Source organism: Pteropus vampyrus, unplaced genomic scaffold (genome assembly GCF_000151845.1).
Source record: "Pteropus vampyrus isolate Shadow unplaced genomic scaffold, Pvam_2.0 Scaffold39, whole genome shotgun sequence".
Taxonomy (NCBI): domain Eukaryota; kingdom Metazoa; phylum Chordata; class Mammalia; order Chiroptera; family Pteropodidae; genus Pteropus; species Pteropus vampyrus.
The window spans coordinates 3405944-3424756 of NW_011888820.1; the positions used below are offsets into that span (position 1 = coordinate 3405944).

General features: G+C 31.0%; 1 protein-coding gene across 2 annotated transcripts in view; it reads right to left on the reverse strand.

Moving 5' to 3' along the window:
- The window catches only part of DTWD2 (DTW domain containing 2), a 94833-nt gene that overhangs the window by 49051 nt on the left and 26969 nt on the right, over positions 1-18813 (reverse strand). The gene's annotated exons all lie outside the window — the stretch shown is intronic.

Below are 18813 nucleotides of genomic sequence, written 5' to 3' on the forward strand. Positions count from 1 at the left end.
TTGGTGAAGGAAATGGACATAAAACACCAGGAAGTTCAGAGAATTCCAAAAATCAGGGATCCAAAGAGGCCCACACCAAGACATATCATAATTAAAATGCCAAAGGTTAAATACAAAGAAAGAATATTAAAAGCAGCAAGAGAAAAACAAATAATTACATATAAGGGAAAACTCATAAGACTGGTAGCTGATTTCTCAAAAGAAACTTTGCAGGACAGAAGAGCTTGGCAAAAAATATTTGACAGGATGAAGACTCACATTATACAACCAAGAATAATTTATCCAGAAAAGCTATCATTTAGATTTGAAGGACAGATAAAGAGCTTCCCAGAAAAAAATAAGCTAAAAGAATTTGTCAGCACCAAGACAGTATTACAGGAAATGTTGGAGAGACTTTTTTAAGGAAAAAAACATGTATCCAAAACAGGAATAAAGAATGGTAACAACTACATTCCTATCAATAAGTACCGCAAATGGAAAAGAATTAAGTGCTCCAACTAAAAGATAGAGTGGATGACTGGAAAGGAAAACAAGACCCCTACATGTTGCCTACAAGAGATTCACTTCAGCTTAAAAGACACAGACTAAAAGGAAGGGGATGGAAAAAGATATTGCTTTGATGGACCTAGAAAGTATTTAAGTCAGACAGAGAAAGATAAACACTATGATTTCACTTACATGAGGAATCTAAGGAATAAAAAAAACAAACTAATCAAAAACAGACTCACAAATATAGTGGACAATTTGGTGGCAAAGAGAAGGAAGGGGGGTTTGGGGGGCTGGGAGAATGGGGTGAAGGGTTAAAGAAGTTCAAATTAGAGCTGATGGATGGTCACAGGAATGGGGAGCATAGCATAGGAAATGCAGTTAGCATTAATACATTGGCTAGGTGGAGGGTCAAGGGAGTGAGGGTGCAATTGAAGGGATCGTTTTATGAACTATATAAATGTCTAACCAATGTACTGTATACTTAAAACTAAATAATAAAAAAAAACTAAATTAAAAAAATGACAGTTTTACTTCTTCCTTTCCAATTTGGATGCCTTTTCTCTTTCTTGTCTGCTTACTGTGGCTAGGACTTCCAATACTATGTTGAATAAGAGTAGTAAAAGTAGACATCCTTGTCTTATTTCTGATCTTAAGGAAAATGCCTTTAGCTTTTTCCCATTGAGTACGATGTTAGCTGTGGGTTTGTCATATGTGGCCTTTATTATGTTGAGGTATGTTCTCTCTACTCCCACTTTGCTGAGAGATTTTATCACAAATAGATACTGGATTTTGTCAAATGCTTTTTCTGCATCTATTGATATGATCATATGATTTTTATCTTTCAATTTGTTAATGTGGTGTATCACAATTTATTTGCTGAAAATTAACTCTTAATTTCAGTCTTATAATGGTACATTTGAAGTCCCCCAAAGGTTGGCCCTGATATGAATTTATTCTGAAGAATATACATTATGCCATTTGAAAAGTAACAATTGAATGGTAAGTTGTTACTGCGTAAAAGAAAACTAATGTGCAATGTTACAATGAATCCTGATCAGTAAAGAACCAGAAGATAAATTTTTAAATCTAGTAAAGCCTGTCACCAAAACTTATGGTTATCATGAAAACCTGTAATCTGATTCAAAAAAATTTACAAATTGGTACTCAATTGCTCTAATTTTAATCACAAAAAATATCATTAAAAACAGTTTATAGTGTGAAAAGTTATCCTTATCCCCATCGCATACTTGATCTAGAAATATTTACTCAGTGAATTACACATACAGACACACACACTCAATCTTCATTATTTAGATTCTATATTTGTCAATTCACTTACTCAGTAAAATTAATTTTTAACTTCAAGATCAGTACTCTAGGTTTCAGGGTCAATTGCAAACATGCTCACACAACAGAAGAGTGAAAATTCTGAGTTGCCCAAAGCATACATTCCCAGCTGAGGTAGAACACAGTGACACTCTGCCTTCTAGCTTCAGCTCTCATATTGTAAACAAGTATCTCTTCCTCAGTGTATTTAGTGCCACATTTTGCATATTTTTGTGTTGGTTCTTGGTGATTTCACTATTTAAATAGGTCCCAAGCATAATGTTGAAGTGCTGTCTAGTATTCTTAAGCACAAGATGGCTGCAATGTGCCTAATGGAGAAAATATGTATGCTAGATAACCTTCACTCAGGCATGAGTTATATAGTGCTGTTGACCATGAGTTCAGTTAATGAATCAATGATATATGTTAAATAAGGTATCTGTAAACAGAAACACACATAAAACAAGGTTATGTACTGACTGACAAAACTGTTGCAAGAAACTAATTCTATATTTCCCCTAGGGGCAATGACTCAATATTCACTAATTTATTGTTAATAGCAATTTTATATAATCTAACTATCACAATAACAAGAATCAAATGTATATGAACTTCTTGAAATATATATATGTATATGTGTGTATATATATATATATACACACACACATATATATACAGAAAGTTGACCCAAATCATAAGTGTATAGCTCCATGAATATGCACAAAGTAAAAACACCCATGTAACTAGTATCCAAATCAAGAAACAAAATAAAACCAGAATCCCCATAAACATCCCATGCCCTTTTTCTGCCATTCTGCCCTCCCACCCCCACAAACAAAACTGACCTTTATCCTGACCTCTAAAACCATAGTTTTGCCAGTTTTAAACTTTACATAAATGGAATCACATAGACATACTTTTATGTCTGGTTTCTTTCATCAACATTATTTTATGAAACTCACTCATGCATATTACTCATGGTTGAGTTTTATTAGCACTGTAGACCATTCTATTGAATATACCACAATTTATTCAATTGTTGATGAGACTCAGAGCTATTACAATTAGCATTAATATGAACATTCTTGTACTTGTTACCTAATATTTTTCAAATGGTTCCACTTAAATTATATTAAATGCAAATATAAGAAGAGTTACTTATTGTCATATGAACATCCCTAAATCATTAAATGTAAACAAAATAATGCTGTAAAATTTCATGCAAGTTTAGCAGACATGGTATTATTATGAAGATAATGAGGGCAAAATTGTGGCAATGAACTGAATAAAGGACAGCTCAGTTTGTTGAAAAGAAAAATTTATCCTTCCAGAAACTATAGTCAAAATCTTGACATATAAAAAATATTAAGGATTTTGTTTTAAGATAGGCTGGATAACAGAGTTAATAGATTAAACAAAAATCAATGATAAAATAACTACTTAAATTTATTTTCTGCTGTACTTAGTAGCAGATGGTCTCAAAATCATTATCACTACCTAAGAATTTATATATTCACATATATTTCATATTCTCTCAGGATTTAACTATATTATAAAATATAATATATATAAATAAATTTATAATTATTTATAATAAAGATTATTAAAACTTCTAGTAACAACAGTTTAGATATTTTCTCCATAATTTTTTGCCTGTATTTTTTGGCAGTCACAAAACAATCAACAACCCTATAATCTCCCATTAAATCCCAAAATTCAAAACACTGAAAAAAAGGCAGAAGGATTCCAAGTGCATGTAAGTATATACATTACACGGTTAAGAGTGTTTGACAATCTAACATTGTGAAATGTTAAAGTATGTTAAAAAAAACATAATAAAGCAGCATTAAAACATTCAAATTTGGGGAAAAACAGATACTAGTTTCACAATCCTGACCAGTTTAGTTTTTAATAGTTTGATTTTTACTGAAAATCAAATTAAAACACAGAGACCAGAATGCCTGATATTTTCTCTAAAGCATATTATATTGCCTAAGACACATCTTTCATGTAATTGAAGAAAATGCTATATAATGGTATACAATACACTGGTGTATACCATGTGAATTTAAGCAAAGGAGATCTATTGCAACTAGTTAAATATTACAATGGGCTGCAGGTTGTGTCTGAGACCTGTCAACATAAATTAGAAAAGTTTTTAAGTGTGTCCTAACTGTCCATAAAGTAGATTATCAACTCAGATCATCAGGAGAGCAAACGACTTAATTATGAATTTTTATTTTTAGCACAAGCTAACTCAATTAAATCAGATGGTTCACTGTAATCTTAAATTTTTCTGAATGATGCACACTTAATTCTTTTCTATTGTTTCTATGTTTGGGGCAATTTACCATAAAACATTTTAATAATGTGTCTATATTATCATATAACAATACCTTTTCTCAGTTTATGCCATATCAATATATTATCACTGTGTCTAAGTGATCCTCTGAGAAACAAAATAATTTATGAAAATATAATTATTTAACTTGCTGATATACTGAACAGTGGAGAACTTCAAATGTGCTTATAACCACTTATCAAATGTTCAAAGGCAAAAAGAAAAAGTAGTACGACCTTTGTGTTGAACAGTACTTAAAACATAGTAGGGATCCAATAAATATTTATTAAATAAATGAAACAGAAGTAGGTACATATATGAGAATGTATAGTTAAAATTATAAAGTACATGAATATGTACTTTATATACATATAAAGTACAAATAATATATAATAAACTGGTAAGAGCACCCAGATTTCTATAAACCAAAGGATGACATCTTCGGGTGAAACTGAATATTTACAGTTAAATTTACAGTTACCTCTAAACATTTATCATAATTTTTCTTCAACATAATTATCTCAATGAGTCTTATTCACGCTTACAGAATATACATATTTAAAATGTTCCTAATCAGTGCAAAGTGTAAAAATAAGAAATATATTTTTTTCCTATCACAATCACTTCTGCAAGCATACATTTGAGAAAAGTAGACTTTATATCTGCTAGAACCTATAAATCTATAATAATTTTTGAGATATCTTCTATCATGTATACAAAAATGATTGCCATAAGAAACTTAAGATTTGGACTGCATGCAAAATTGTTAATATCAAAGGACCAGATGCTGTAAGCTTATAAATCATTAAAAAGTCACTGATACCCTTTTATGCCACATAAATAGATTATTGTATTACTGTATGATCTTTCTATATATTGACATTATATCCTTCAGGTACATATATATATATTATATCATATAATCAAAACCAGATTTTATTACTAATTAATCTTTGTTTTAACTTAGTCATTAATATATATTCAATATTATTAATTATAGTGAAAAAATACATCTCAAAACTGCAACTTTTTCACAAAAAATTTGGTTATTAATGTTCACTGTGCTAAGTGATAAAAACTTCAGTCAATATTCCTCCAACACAGTGACAACAATATTACCTAAAAGGTTTTTCTAGGAAGCAAATAAATTATAAATAGTTTTGAAAACTATAAATTGCTACACAAATAGTAAGGATTATCAGTGTATTTTCATAGGTACAAAGAATGTCAATAATAACTGAATTGGAGAAGATATTTGCAAACGACACCTCCAGTAAGGGGCTAATATCCAAAATATACAAAGAACTCATACAACAACTCAGCAACAAAAAAAACAAACAATCCAATTTAAAAATGGGCAAAGGAACTGAACAGACACTTCTCCCAAGAAGACATACAAATGGCCAATAGACATATGAAAAGATGCTCAACTTCACTAGCTATTAGGGAAATGCAAATCAAAACCATAATGAGATACCACCTCACACTGGTTAGAATGGCTATCATCAACAGGATAAGTAATAACAAGTGTTGCAAAAGTTGTGGGGGAAAAGGCACCCTCATATAATACTGATGAGAATGTAAATTGGTACAGCCACAATGGAAAATAGCATGGAGAGTTCTCAAAAATTAAGACTAGAATTACCATATGACCAAGCAATCACCCTTCTGGGTATTTACTCAAAAAATTTGAAAACATTTATCCATAAAGATATATGCAACCCAGTGTTCATATCACTATTACTCACGGTGGCCAAGACATGGAAACAACCAAAGTGCCCTTCAACAGATGATTGGATAAAGAAGCTGGTTACATATATACAGTGGAATATTACTCAGCCATAAGAAAAAAGGAAATACTGCCATTTGCGACAACATGGATGGATCTTGAGATTATCATGCTAAGTGATATAAGTCATTCAGAAAAAATTGAGAACCATATGATTTCACTCATATGTGGGATATAAAACTGAAAGCAACAAATGAACAAGACAAACAGAATCATGGACACAGACAACAGTTTAGTAGTTACCAGAGGGAAGAGGGTTAGGGAAGAGATAGATAAGGGTAAAAGGGGGTCCAATATATGGTGACTTTGGGTGGTGAACACACAATGCAATATACATATGATGTATTACTGAACTGTACACTTGAAAACTAATTTGATTAACCAATGTCACCCCAATAAATTAAATAAAAATAAAAATATATAACTGAACTTATGAGAAATGGACATTGTACACCATATTTACTAAGGAGAACTAAATAGCCTCCTGCTTGTTTTGCTTTAATTTCCTTAAAACAATAATTATATACTGCAATTTAGAAGGAATACTAATCACTGTTATGGGGTTAATAGGATTCTAAACAGTAACACTCAGTAATACTTGAGACTGCTTCAAAAAACTTTGAGAATACAGGTATGATCTGGTCCTCTGAAGCCTATTAGAATTATAAAGAAGAGAGTTAAGACTTCCAAATCTCTAGCTAACTCCCTAAAGCAGATTCTTACCACCTATATATTCTTTAAAAGTTGAGTACTAAAAATATATGTACCGTCATTATAAAGATGAAATCTCATCAAAAATAAAATTGAATTCCCCAGAAATGTAAAAGGTATAATGTACCAAAAAAAAAAAAATAGAATGTCTACCATCTCTAGCATAACCATAATCCTATCTATTAATGCATATCTTAAAATTAAGTAAAATAAAATAGTTAAGGATAAATAACATTTTGCCTTAAAATATAATTTATATTAGATAATTTAACATACATATTAGTATGAAATTATGTCACAAAGAACAGAGAATCAAAATCTCTAGATCTCCTTATTTAAGATTATAACCAACGTCTTTTAATGCACACTAGTGTCTATATTAAATTTAGGGTTACAGCAAAAATAGGATATTTGATTAAAAAGACATTTAAAACAATAATCAGATATCAATTTATACAATCACATTAGCAAAAATTAAAATGATAATATCCAGGACTGTTGAGAGTATGAGACCACAGATACTTCCATAATTGCTAGCAGAGACTAATCCGGCAATATCCTTCAAAATATAAAATGTACATACCTTTTGACCCAAAATTTGCTTCTAGAAATCAAATAAAAATTCTCAAATGTTCAAAAAGCTAATGTGTTCAAAGATGTTCATTCAAATATAGAAATAACACACCAAACATCCAATAAAAGTAAAGGTAAATAAATTACAATATTTATGTATTGTGCTCACATAGAAAAAAATCCACAATGTCAAGCAACCTCCACAGTAATATGTATAACACATGGATTTTTTAACACATGCATTTATGTAACATTAATGAAACATTTTTGTTTTTTAACCAGCTGCCATTAAGGGTTCTGCCTGCATTTAGGAAAATTCCTTACACAAAATAAGATATATAAAGAGGCAGTGAATCAAAAACATACCTAAATCTCTCTTGAATTTGGAAGTAGTGGCAAGTTGAAAAGCTAAAAGAAAATAGAGGATAAAAAGATAAACACACATGATGAGAGGAAGGAGGAAGGAAGGAGGAAAAAATATGGCAAAAGACAAAAACTGGGAGTGTGTGGAGAAAGAAAAGAATTATTAAACATTTAATTTTAAATAGTTCAACTTGTTACAACCCTTCCCCAGCCCCACAACTTCATCTACATATTCATTAGAATCTACTATATACACACATGAATGCTTTGTGTAAGTGATGTAAATTGCAGGAAAGGAGCAAAATTCCACATCTGGATAGACAGAAAGCTGAGAAAAGAGAATAAACATCCATAGGAGATAAGAGTACAGCAGATTTTCTTGCAGAAAACTTCCACAACATATTTGATAAGGAACATGAAACAACTTTATTTAAATCTCAAAAGATAAAGCAACCTCTGTTAACAATTGCATTTTATGTGTGTTTATAAATATTTGAGTAGATAATATGTATATACATGTTATGTACTTGAGTATATACATATATGTTTTCCAAAAAAATTCATTACCCACATTTGATTTGTTAAAATAAGTTTTCTTTTTTTTATTTCACATTGTAAATATCTAAGTTTCTCAGTCTTGCCCTTTTCTCTAAGGAGCTACTAACCACTGGAATTTCTGGTTTGTCTTTGAGAACACAGGCCCTCCTAATTAGCAATTGCTAGTGAAAGGAATCTCAGAAAGATAAGAAGAGATACTCAGGCTCTTTCTCCTATAGCTGCAGAGGACAGAATGTTCTGAGTCAAAAGGTCTGTCCAGATAGCATTCACAAGAACATCCTAGTCTAGCAGAGAGGTTGTGTATTAAGATACAGCTGTAATCATCCTTTTTCATTTTCCATGATAAAACTATCCTTACAAATGTTTACTTGAAACAAAGGAGTCTCTCAAGTCATCTGGATTCAAAGAATCTTAGTATGTCCTGTGACTCTAATCTGATTTTTAAAATCTGGTGTTTTAATTGGCTGTCTTGCTGAACCATAAAAACTTTAGCTCTTTCCATCCTTCATGCATAAAAGTAAAATAAGCTGACTTATCTGGTAGATTCTTTATCTTAAAAATAATGTATGTAAATTTTAAAATGAATTAATTGAATTTCATCAAAATTAAGAAATTCTGCACTTCTAAAGAGAATGCTAAAAGGATGAAAGGATAAGACACAGAAGAAGATAAAATATTTGCAAATCATATATATGATAAAGGGCTTGTATCTAAAACATATAAAGAACTCTGACTCAGTAAGAAAACAAAGAAGCCAATATAAAAATGAGCAGATCTGATGTATACACTTTACCAAAAAAGGTATATGGATGACAAGCCCATGAAAAGGTGCTCAGCATCATTAATTAGTAGGTAAATGCAAATTAAAGCCACAAGAGATATCCCTATACAACTATTAGAATGGCTAAAATGAGAAACACTGCCCATACCAAGTGTTAAGAATATGAAGAAACAAGATCTCTCATAAACTACTGACGGAAACGTAAAATGGTACAACTATTTTGGAAAACAGTTTGACAGTTTTCCAACACTGGCCCCACCCAAAAAAATTCAACATACACCTATCATATGATTCCAGGCATTCCACTTTTCAGAGAAAAGTATTAATACTTCTTGGTAAAAAGCAAGAAAAGTGAAAGCAAGGGAAAAGAAAGCATACAACCATACAAAGATTTGTAATGAATGTTCATGGCCACTTTATTTGTAATAGCCAAAACCTAATTGGTCATCAACAGATACCCAGATAAACAAAGTGTAGTATATCCACATAATGGACTACTACTAGGCAATAATAAGGAATGAATTTCTGATACACACAACAAGAATGAATTGCAAAATAATTATGCTGATTGAAAGAAGTTATACCCCTCAAAAAGCATATGACATATGGTTTTATTTACATAAAATTCTAGAAAATGCAAACTAATTGATAGTGACAGAAAGATCATTGGTTGCCCGAAAATGGGGAAAAGGAATTGTAAAGCTCAAGAAAATTTGGTAAGTGATGGTTATATATTATCTTCATTGTAGCGATGGTTTTTCACAGCTACATACATATGTCAAAACTTGGCAAACTGTACACTTTAAACGTGTAGATTATTGCATGAGTTAAAAAAATAAATCAGTGAAAAGAATTATACATTCTCAAAATAAATACAAGTCAATGATATATGAAATTTTTAAGAGGCCTTATGGGAAAAAAAGATAAGCATGTGGGGATTCATATAGGCATCTACGTACCAGAATGATCCGGACAATGGAACTGTGGTAATAATGTGTTTATTGGGCTACTTAATGACAAGTCAAAGATGTCAAAATAGACCAATTCACTATCCTGTGGGTAGGATAATGCAAATGATAAAGGACAATTCAAAATTATCATTGAACACTATGTATCTACCATTAAATAAGAGATACTTCAACATAGTGCAAAAAGCGAATGTGAAAAAATAAGGACAGCTAGATGTCACGTGAACTTCTAGATGTCACGTGAACTTCTACATCATTCTCTCCTTTGGTATCTACAGAAGGTACTATAACAAATCTTCATGGAAAGTCACCTTGTTATGTATTTCTAAAAACAAGAAACTCCAGAGAAATCAAAATTTCAATTTCCTTTACTACTGTCAAGGAAAATGTCATTCATTTCTCAGGAAAATTTCTGTGCATCAAAAGACACGATCAACAGAGTAAAAAGGCAACATACTACTCTTCTTCTCATTTCCAGTTCTGTATGTAAGGAGCTTACATAAGAAAGGTATAAAAAATATATAAAACACTTGAAAAACATACTAGTATGGCATTAGATGCTTAAGCAAATTACAGCAGAATTTTCCAAACCAGCCCTAACCCATTATCAACATTCTTTCACACAATATCTTCTCTATCCTTCTCTGTAATTAAGATTAGGGATTACTCTTTCATCTTCTTAATATCAAAATCGTATTTGATATAGAAACTTTAAAAATATATATTAGAACTCTTTACTAGTTCTACTACCACTTATTAGCTATGTGACCTTGGGCAAGTTACTTATCTCTCTGCCTTGGTTTCTGCTTCTACAAAATGGAAATCATAAAAATACCTACCTTATGAAATTGTTGTGACAAATGACATAATATTTGTATTTAGAAAAGTGACTGGCATATAATAACCACTATAAGAAAGTTTGAAAAATTAGTTTAAATTAATAAAGAATAGAATAACGAGTTTTTCACGTCTGAAACTGTTTCTAGTATTTGGTACCCAGGGAATTTTAAGCAATTCTCCCAAATCTGAACTTTCTTTTGACTTTATATTCAGGGCCTCCAAGAATTTCTCCTCACTTCATTTTCTCTGAGCATTAAAACATCTAGTATTCAAGAACGAAAGAAAAAAATAGGTAAATTGGACTTCATCAAAATTAAAAGCACATCAAAGAACTCAGGAAAGAAAAAAGACAACCCACAGAACGGAAGAAAATATTTGCAAGTCATAAATCTGATTAAGGGCTATTCTACAGATCACTTACGACTCAACAATAAAAGGAAAAATAACTAGATTTAAAAATCAGCAAAAGATTTGAAAGCTATTTCTCCAAAGAAAATATACAAATGACTAATAAGCACATAAAAAGATGCTCAACGCCATTAGTAACTAGAGAAACACAAATCGAAATCACAATGAGATACCACTTCATACCCACCAGAATGGCCACAATTAAAAAAATAATAATAAAATTTTTTTTTAAAAAAGAAACATAACTAGTGTTGTTCAGGACATGGAGAAACTGGAACATTCACACATTACTAGAAGAAATGTAAATGTGAAACAGTGTAGCTGCTTTGGGCAGTTCTCCAAAAAGTTAAATGTAGGTTAATAAATGACCCAACAATTCCACTACTAGGTATATAACCAAAAGAATTAAAAACAGGTATTCACACAACTTGTACACAAATATTTATAAAACCATTATTCACAATAGCCGAAAAGTGGAAACGAATCAAAGGTCCATCAATGGATGAATGAGAAACAAAATGCAGTATATGCATATAACAATATATTGTTCAACCATAAAATATAGTGAAGTACTGATACATGCTACAACATGGATAGACTTTGAAACAAAGGTCAAAAGAGTTGATCACTGAAATAGTAAGCCTTGGGCATTCCGCATTTAACATTCAACTGTTCTACATGCCACAGGACACTGAAGTTTCATGACATGAAACAGTAATTTTGCTGTGGCACTAATTTAAAACATATTTACTAGAAGGTACAGTACAGAAGGCGCTTAACAAAAGTAGAACAGGCTATTCAGAATCTATATTTCAGTGAAGCCGTATTGTTCCCTAGTTTTCCAGAATCTTTTATATATCCTAAATGTAAAAAAAAAAAAAAAAAAAAAATCGCTTCTCAGGGGATAAGGGCATTAAAAAGTAAGCCAATTCCTAATGCTTGCAATAGAAGTAAACAAATCCGAAGTTTTAGATAAAATTAAAAGATTAATCCAAAGAAAATGAAAACACTAACTCAAAAAGATATCTCACTCCGTTTACTGCAGCATTACTTACAATAGCCAAAATATGGAAACAACCTAAGTGTCCACAGATGAATGAATGTGACACCACACATACACACACACGAACACACACAATGAAATATTATTCAACAATAAAATAGAAATCTGCCATTTGCTACAACATGTAGGGACTTTGGGGGCACTGTGCTAAGTGAAATAAGTCAAAGCAAGATAAATACCATGTGATATCACTTACATTTGGAATCTAAAAACAAACAAACAAAAATGAGCTCACACATACAGAAAAGATTGGTAGGGGGTAGGAAAAGTAGGTGAAGAATGTCAAAAGGGACAAACTTCCAGTTTTAAAATAAGTCATATGGATGTAATGTACTAATGGTGATTATAGTTAATAATGTATTACATATTTGAAAGTTGTTAAAAGAACAGATTTTAAATATTCTCATCACAAGCAAAAAACTGTAACTTTGTATGGTAGCAAATGTCAACTAGACTTACTGTGCAGACTATTTTGCAATATATACAAATATCGAATCATTATGCTGTACAACTGAAACCAATATGTTGTATGTCAATTATAGTTCAATAAAAATAATTAAAAGAATGATAAACGTCAGTTTCTCAACAGATTAGATATGTAACATTAACTAGTCTATAATAGCTCTAGTAGACAGGAGAAAACGTTTTCATTAAAATGTCTTAACCAGTAAGAGTTCCCAGCAGTGCTCTGCAATCGAGCTAGAAATTGAGCATTAAGTGGAAATTTTAAAGGCAGTAGAACAAGGATACGAAAATATTCACTGAAAATAAATTTATAAAGAAAGCCAGAAGCTTCTACCAACATTTCCATATTCACCTTGGATTTATTCCTAACACATGTCAAGAGTCTCCTGTGTAAAATTCCTCTGAGATAAGAGATTCACTGCCAAGTGGTCTGGATATATTAGAAATCCAGATTAAAAGGAGGTCAAGTTAATGAGTTTGCATTACAATTCTTTCATTCCTCAATTAGGTAAGTATGAAGTTCACATATGGTTACTTGCTTATTTGGAAAACAAAAACCTACATATTTTTTCTGTAAAGAAAAGCAATAATTTAGATTTTAATTCTGGTTTTTGTTTTCTGTCTGACATTATCTCTCATACATATGGAGCAAAATTTTTATAATACTAGAGAAATTGAATGGATCAACTAAAGTAAGAGTAACAACTAAAATATATGCAAAAAGCAGGTATGTGGGTTTATGTATATTAAGGGGAGGTAAAAAAAAAATGACTACATTCAGAAATAAAACCTAGTTAACTTAAAATACATTATTTATAGATTTGGGAAACTTGGACAAGAACTGACCTAAATTTTCCTTTTACATTTTTATTTTGTACTTGATGAACAAGACTATAATAGAGAACTACTGAAATATTTATATAGAGCACTAACTTTGAATGAACCAAGAAATGTATAAAACAAGCATGCTTTTACAAGTAAACGACTGCTCTGTTGTAGACTATAGTTATCTATGGGTTTTTGGTTTGCCCATCCATACTTTTATTTTTTATTTTTTAAATTTTTTTGAGTCATTGAGAGGTTTTATTTATTTTTTTAACATTTTATTTCATTTTTCCCCTCCCAACTCCCCCCTCCTATCTGGTAACCACTAATCCATTGTCCATTTCCATGAGTCTCTGTTTGTTTGTCCTGTTCCTTTGTTGCTTTTAGGTTTATACCCCACATATAAGTGATACCATGTGACTTTCAACTTTTTCTGTCTGGCTTATTTCGCTTAGCATGATTATTTCAACGTACATCCATGTTGTTGCAAATTTTAGTATTTCATCTCTTCTTATGGCTGAGTAATATCCCATTGTATATATGTACCACAGCTTCTTTAGCCAATCGTCTATTGTAGGATACTTCCATTGCTTCCATGTCCTGGTCACCGTGAATAATGCTGCTATGAACGTCAGTGTGTAAATATCTTTCTGGATATGAGTTTTCAAGTTTTGGGGGTAAATTCCCAGTAGAGGGATTGCTGGATCATATGGTAGATCAATTCTTAGTTTTTTGAGGAACCTCCATACTGTTTTCCATAGTGACTGTACCAATTTGCAGTCCCATCAACAGTGTATGAGGATTCCTGTTTCTCCACATCCTCTCCAACATTTGTTATTACTTGTCCTATTGATTGTAGCCATTCTAACAAATGTGAGATGGCATCTCATTGCAGTTTTGACTTGCATTTCCCTAATAGCTAGCGATGTTGAGCATCTTTTCAAATAGTTGTTGGCCATTTGTATGTCCTCTGGGGAGAAGTCTTAAGTTCAGGTCCTTAATCCATTTTGAGTTAATTTTGGTGTGTGGTGATAGACAATAGTCTAGTTTCATTCTTTTGCAGTTGGCTTTCCAGTTTTCCCAGCACCATTTATTGAAGAGGCTTTCCTTTCTCCACTGTATGTTTTTGGCTTTTTTGTTGAAACTTATTTGCCCATATAAATATAGGTTTACTTTTGGACTCTCGATTCTACTCCACTGGTCCGTGTGTCTGTTTTGCTGCCAATACAATGCCATTTTGATTACTGTCGCTTTACACTATAATTTGAAGTTGGGCAGAGTGATGCCTCCAGCCTCGTTCTTTTTTCTTGGGACGGCTTTGACAATTCAGGATTTTTTGTGCTTCCATACAAATCTGATGATTTTTTGTTCCATTTTTTAAAAAAATGCCAGTAGGATTTTGATGAGGATTGCATTAAATCTGTATAATGCTTTAGGTAATATGTCATTTTAACTATGTTGATTCTTCCAATCCAAGAACACAGAATATCTTTCCATTTCTTTGTATCTTCTTCAATTTCTTTTAATAGGGTCTTATAGTTTTCATTATGTAGGTCCTTCACATGTTTTGTTAATTTTATTCCTAGGTATTTTTTGTTGTTGTTGCAAAAGGAATTATTTTTTCCACTTTTTCTGACACTTCATTATTAGAGTATAGGAACACTATGGATTTTTGAACATTGATGTTGTATCCGGAAACTTTACTGTATTTGCTTATTGTTTCTAGTAGTGTTCTTGTGGAGTCTTTAGGGTTTTCCATATAGAGAATCATGTCATCCGCAAATAGCCATCCATACTTTTAAATCATCCTTCTGATAACAATAGACCATGTCCTCTAAGGAATTACTTCCTAATTCATGTGGTTCTGCTGTCAATAATGGTACCACCATCCACTCCAACTCCAACGATAAGATGATCCAGGATTCTACTTTAGGAAGGAGAAATCATCTTTCTACTAAGATAAATAAAACCAAGGAGACTAATCTCTGCTTCCTATAGACATCTTCTAGTATCAAAGAGGAAGGCCAATCATAAGAGAAAATTAGATCAATACAAAGTGATGCAAACCCCCAAAACAGGGAGCTACTGGAGAACCACACCCAGCCAAGGCTGAAATTATTCCTATCCATTCTGAGCTTCTCAGTTACATGAACTATATACTACTTTCTTCATTTGAGTTATAGAGTTGGATTTCTGTCATTACACATGAAAGAGGCATGTTATTTATAACTTATTTATATCCATTTATTAAAGCAAGGTCTCTAGAAAAGTCTATTATATAATAACTTTTTTCTAGAAAAGTTGAGGAATAGGGTTACTAATTAACTAAAAATTATTACATATAAATGGGAAATCTTTCAATAAATCAAAAAGATATTAAAAATAAGCAAATCTTTTTAGTTTTGTAGAAGGTAGTCAAAACTATAATTATCAATAATTTTATTATTTTATAGATGTCTAAAGATATGTCAATAGATATCTAACCAATGTACTGTATACTTGAAACTAACTTAAATAAATTTTTAAAAATAAAAATAATAAAATAAATAATAAAATAAAAATCAATCCTTTTCGACCTAACTTATCTCTCTCTCTCTCTCTCTCTCACACACACACACACACACACACACACACACACACACACACACACACCCCTTTTTAAAAGGAGTAAATATACAAATTTCATTGTTTTTTTTGCAACGACTTCTAGAAACATATTTTATCTAACCAAGCCATATTCATACTTGGGTTGGATATTGTATGATACTCTAAAAGCCATACTTATAATTATTTCTAAGGTTATCTGTACCTCCCAAGTATACGAAGATGAAACTGTCTCGAGATATACATGAGTTTTTATAAATTGTTTGGTTTTAAATTACTATGTATATATTTTTTAACTTCAGGCAAAAAGAATTTAGGAAAAGAAGATCCTGAAAGGCTAGACCTAGTAAAATTTCCATTTTAAAAAGTAAAATTTTGATATCTATTCCTTACTCTCAAAAAGTGCAGAAAAAGAGAGAGGGAGAGAAAGACACTGATAATGCAAATGACATAATATTAACACTTGAGGATATCTGAGGAACCTTTGTATTATATTATTCTTGAAACCTTTCTGTAAGTTTGAAGCTATTTCAACATAAATGTTTATAACTTAGTATCTGTTGACATATAATTACAAGGGTAAATGATGATTTTTATAACTACATTAACTTGTATTTTGTGAACTTTGTTTTCATATCTATGGTCCATTTTTTAATTGAGATTTTCACTTTACCTTATTCATTTCTAAGAACTCTAAGCTTATTATGCCTTTATCTGATTCATAGTTGTCCAGAAAGACATTTGCCTTTTCACTTTAGTTTATGGCGCTATCCTGCCCCATGTAGTCTAACCTATCTGATGTTTTTTTAAGTATTTTTTTTATTTTATAGTTGAAAGATACCCATTTCAAGGTTAAACAAATATCCACTTATATTTGCTTCTGATTTGGAAATACAAAAAAAAGATGAAAAAAATGTATGGCATAAAAGGACTAGGGAAATTTTAATTTATTTATTTTCTTATCTGCTACTCAATTTAAAGGAGAAAAATAATTTGGGTGATTATATTTTTTAAAATACCTTTTAATCTTTTTAATGTGACTATGTACTTCATCTCTGTGGTAGTCATGAAGATAACATAAAATGAAAGATCAGAGATGCAAACATAGTATATCCAAACAAAATAGAAATATTTACACTAAAATATTTTATAGAGATAACACTTTAGTTAAACTTTTTTTTTATATTGGACAATATTTAAATGCAATGTGAACATAAAATTTTACCTGGAATGCACCACAATCTGACGGTATCCATGTCTTTTATGGACTGGTTCTTAAGTAACACAAGGATTATTTAAGAAGTTAGATAAACCTACAGAAGCTACTATATGTAAACATCCTAAATGAAATTTTTCCACTTTAGAAACGGGTTTATTTTGATTAAGACCATAGGCTTTGGCTCTAAACCAGATGGGTTCAAATCTCAGCTCTGCTGTGAAATAGTGATCTAAAGCAAACTATTTAACATCTCTGTGCCTCAGTTTCCTCATATCTAAGATAATAACAAGACTTACCTCATGGGATTTGTGGAAGATTAAAATAAGTTAACACATGTAAAGCACTTGGAATTGGGACTCGCCCATTCAAAGCACTCAACACATTAGCTACTTTTTAGAACTGTTTTGCATATTTGAGTCTCATCTGAAAACCATGACTGCATTTCAGTCAAAGGGAATTAAACTACAAAGAACTGAGTTTTAAATTTCAGAATCAAGGTTCACTATTATTTTTCACTAAGTGCATGGCTTATATTCACCAAAAAACAAAGCAGATAAATATACAACACAAAACTATTGGAAATGCAGGGATAACTTCATTAAAAATACATAAACAGAAGCTTTTAATATACCTTTTGCGGCATCAAATAGCCCAAGTATGCCAAAAATAAAAATATACAGAAAAATGCAAATAACAAACTTTAAAAAAATGTAAACGCTTTCTTCGCCAAACAGACAATGTGAATTTTCTACATCATAGTACAGGTACTTATCCATAAACAATCATAAAATTATTCAAAATATTACAGGCAATGTTCTTTTATCACAATCTAACAGAATCAGAAATAAAAATAAAAGTGACCAAAAAAAAAAAGTGACCAAAAGTGAGTTATAAGAACTCAATAATCCATGGATAGAAAGAAATCAAAACAAATTATAAATTATATCGATGCTATAGATATAAGAACACAGGAACCCAAAACTATGGGATATAATTAAAGTTATACTAAGAAATACTGCAGTCTTCTCTCCCTTTATTATTAAAGAAGAAACTCGCAAATCTTAACAAAGGAAGGTAGTACTTAGCACGAATGTTACAAAACCAGAAAAAGGAAGCTGAAAAAAGTGAAAGAAATTGATCAAGATACAAGCTCAAATTAATGAAATAAGAATAAAATATAATAGCCATTAAAATAATCTAAAGGCTATTAGTATTAAAAGCACAATAGAAAAACCTCTATTGAGTGGTGTGTTCACAGGAAAAAAAAAATATGTGTGTGTGTCTATGTATGATTAAAAAGGAGAAAGGACACATTCGAAAGAAATTTAAGTAATTATGTAAAAATATTTCCAAGTATACAGCAATCAATTTAACTCAGAGGAAAGAAATAATTCCCAAGAAAAACTAAAAGTTCTTAAAAAGTGAACCAAATACAATTAGAAAGCTTGAATAATGTCCATTAAAAGAGTCTGAAAGAAAGATTTAAAAGT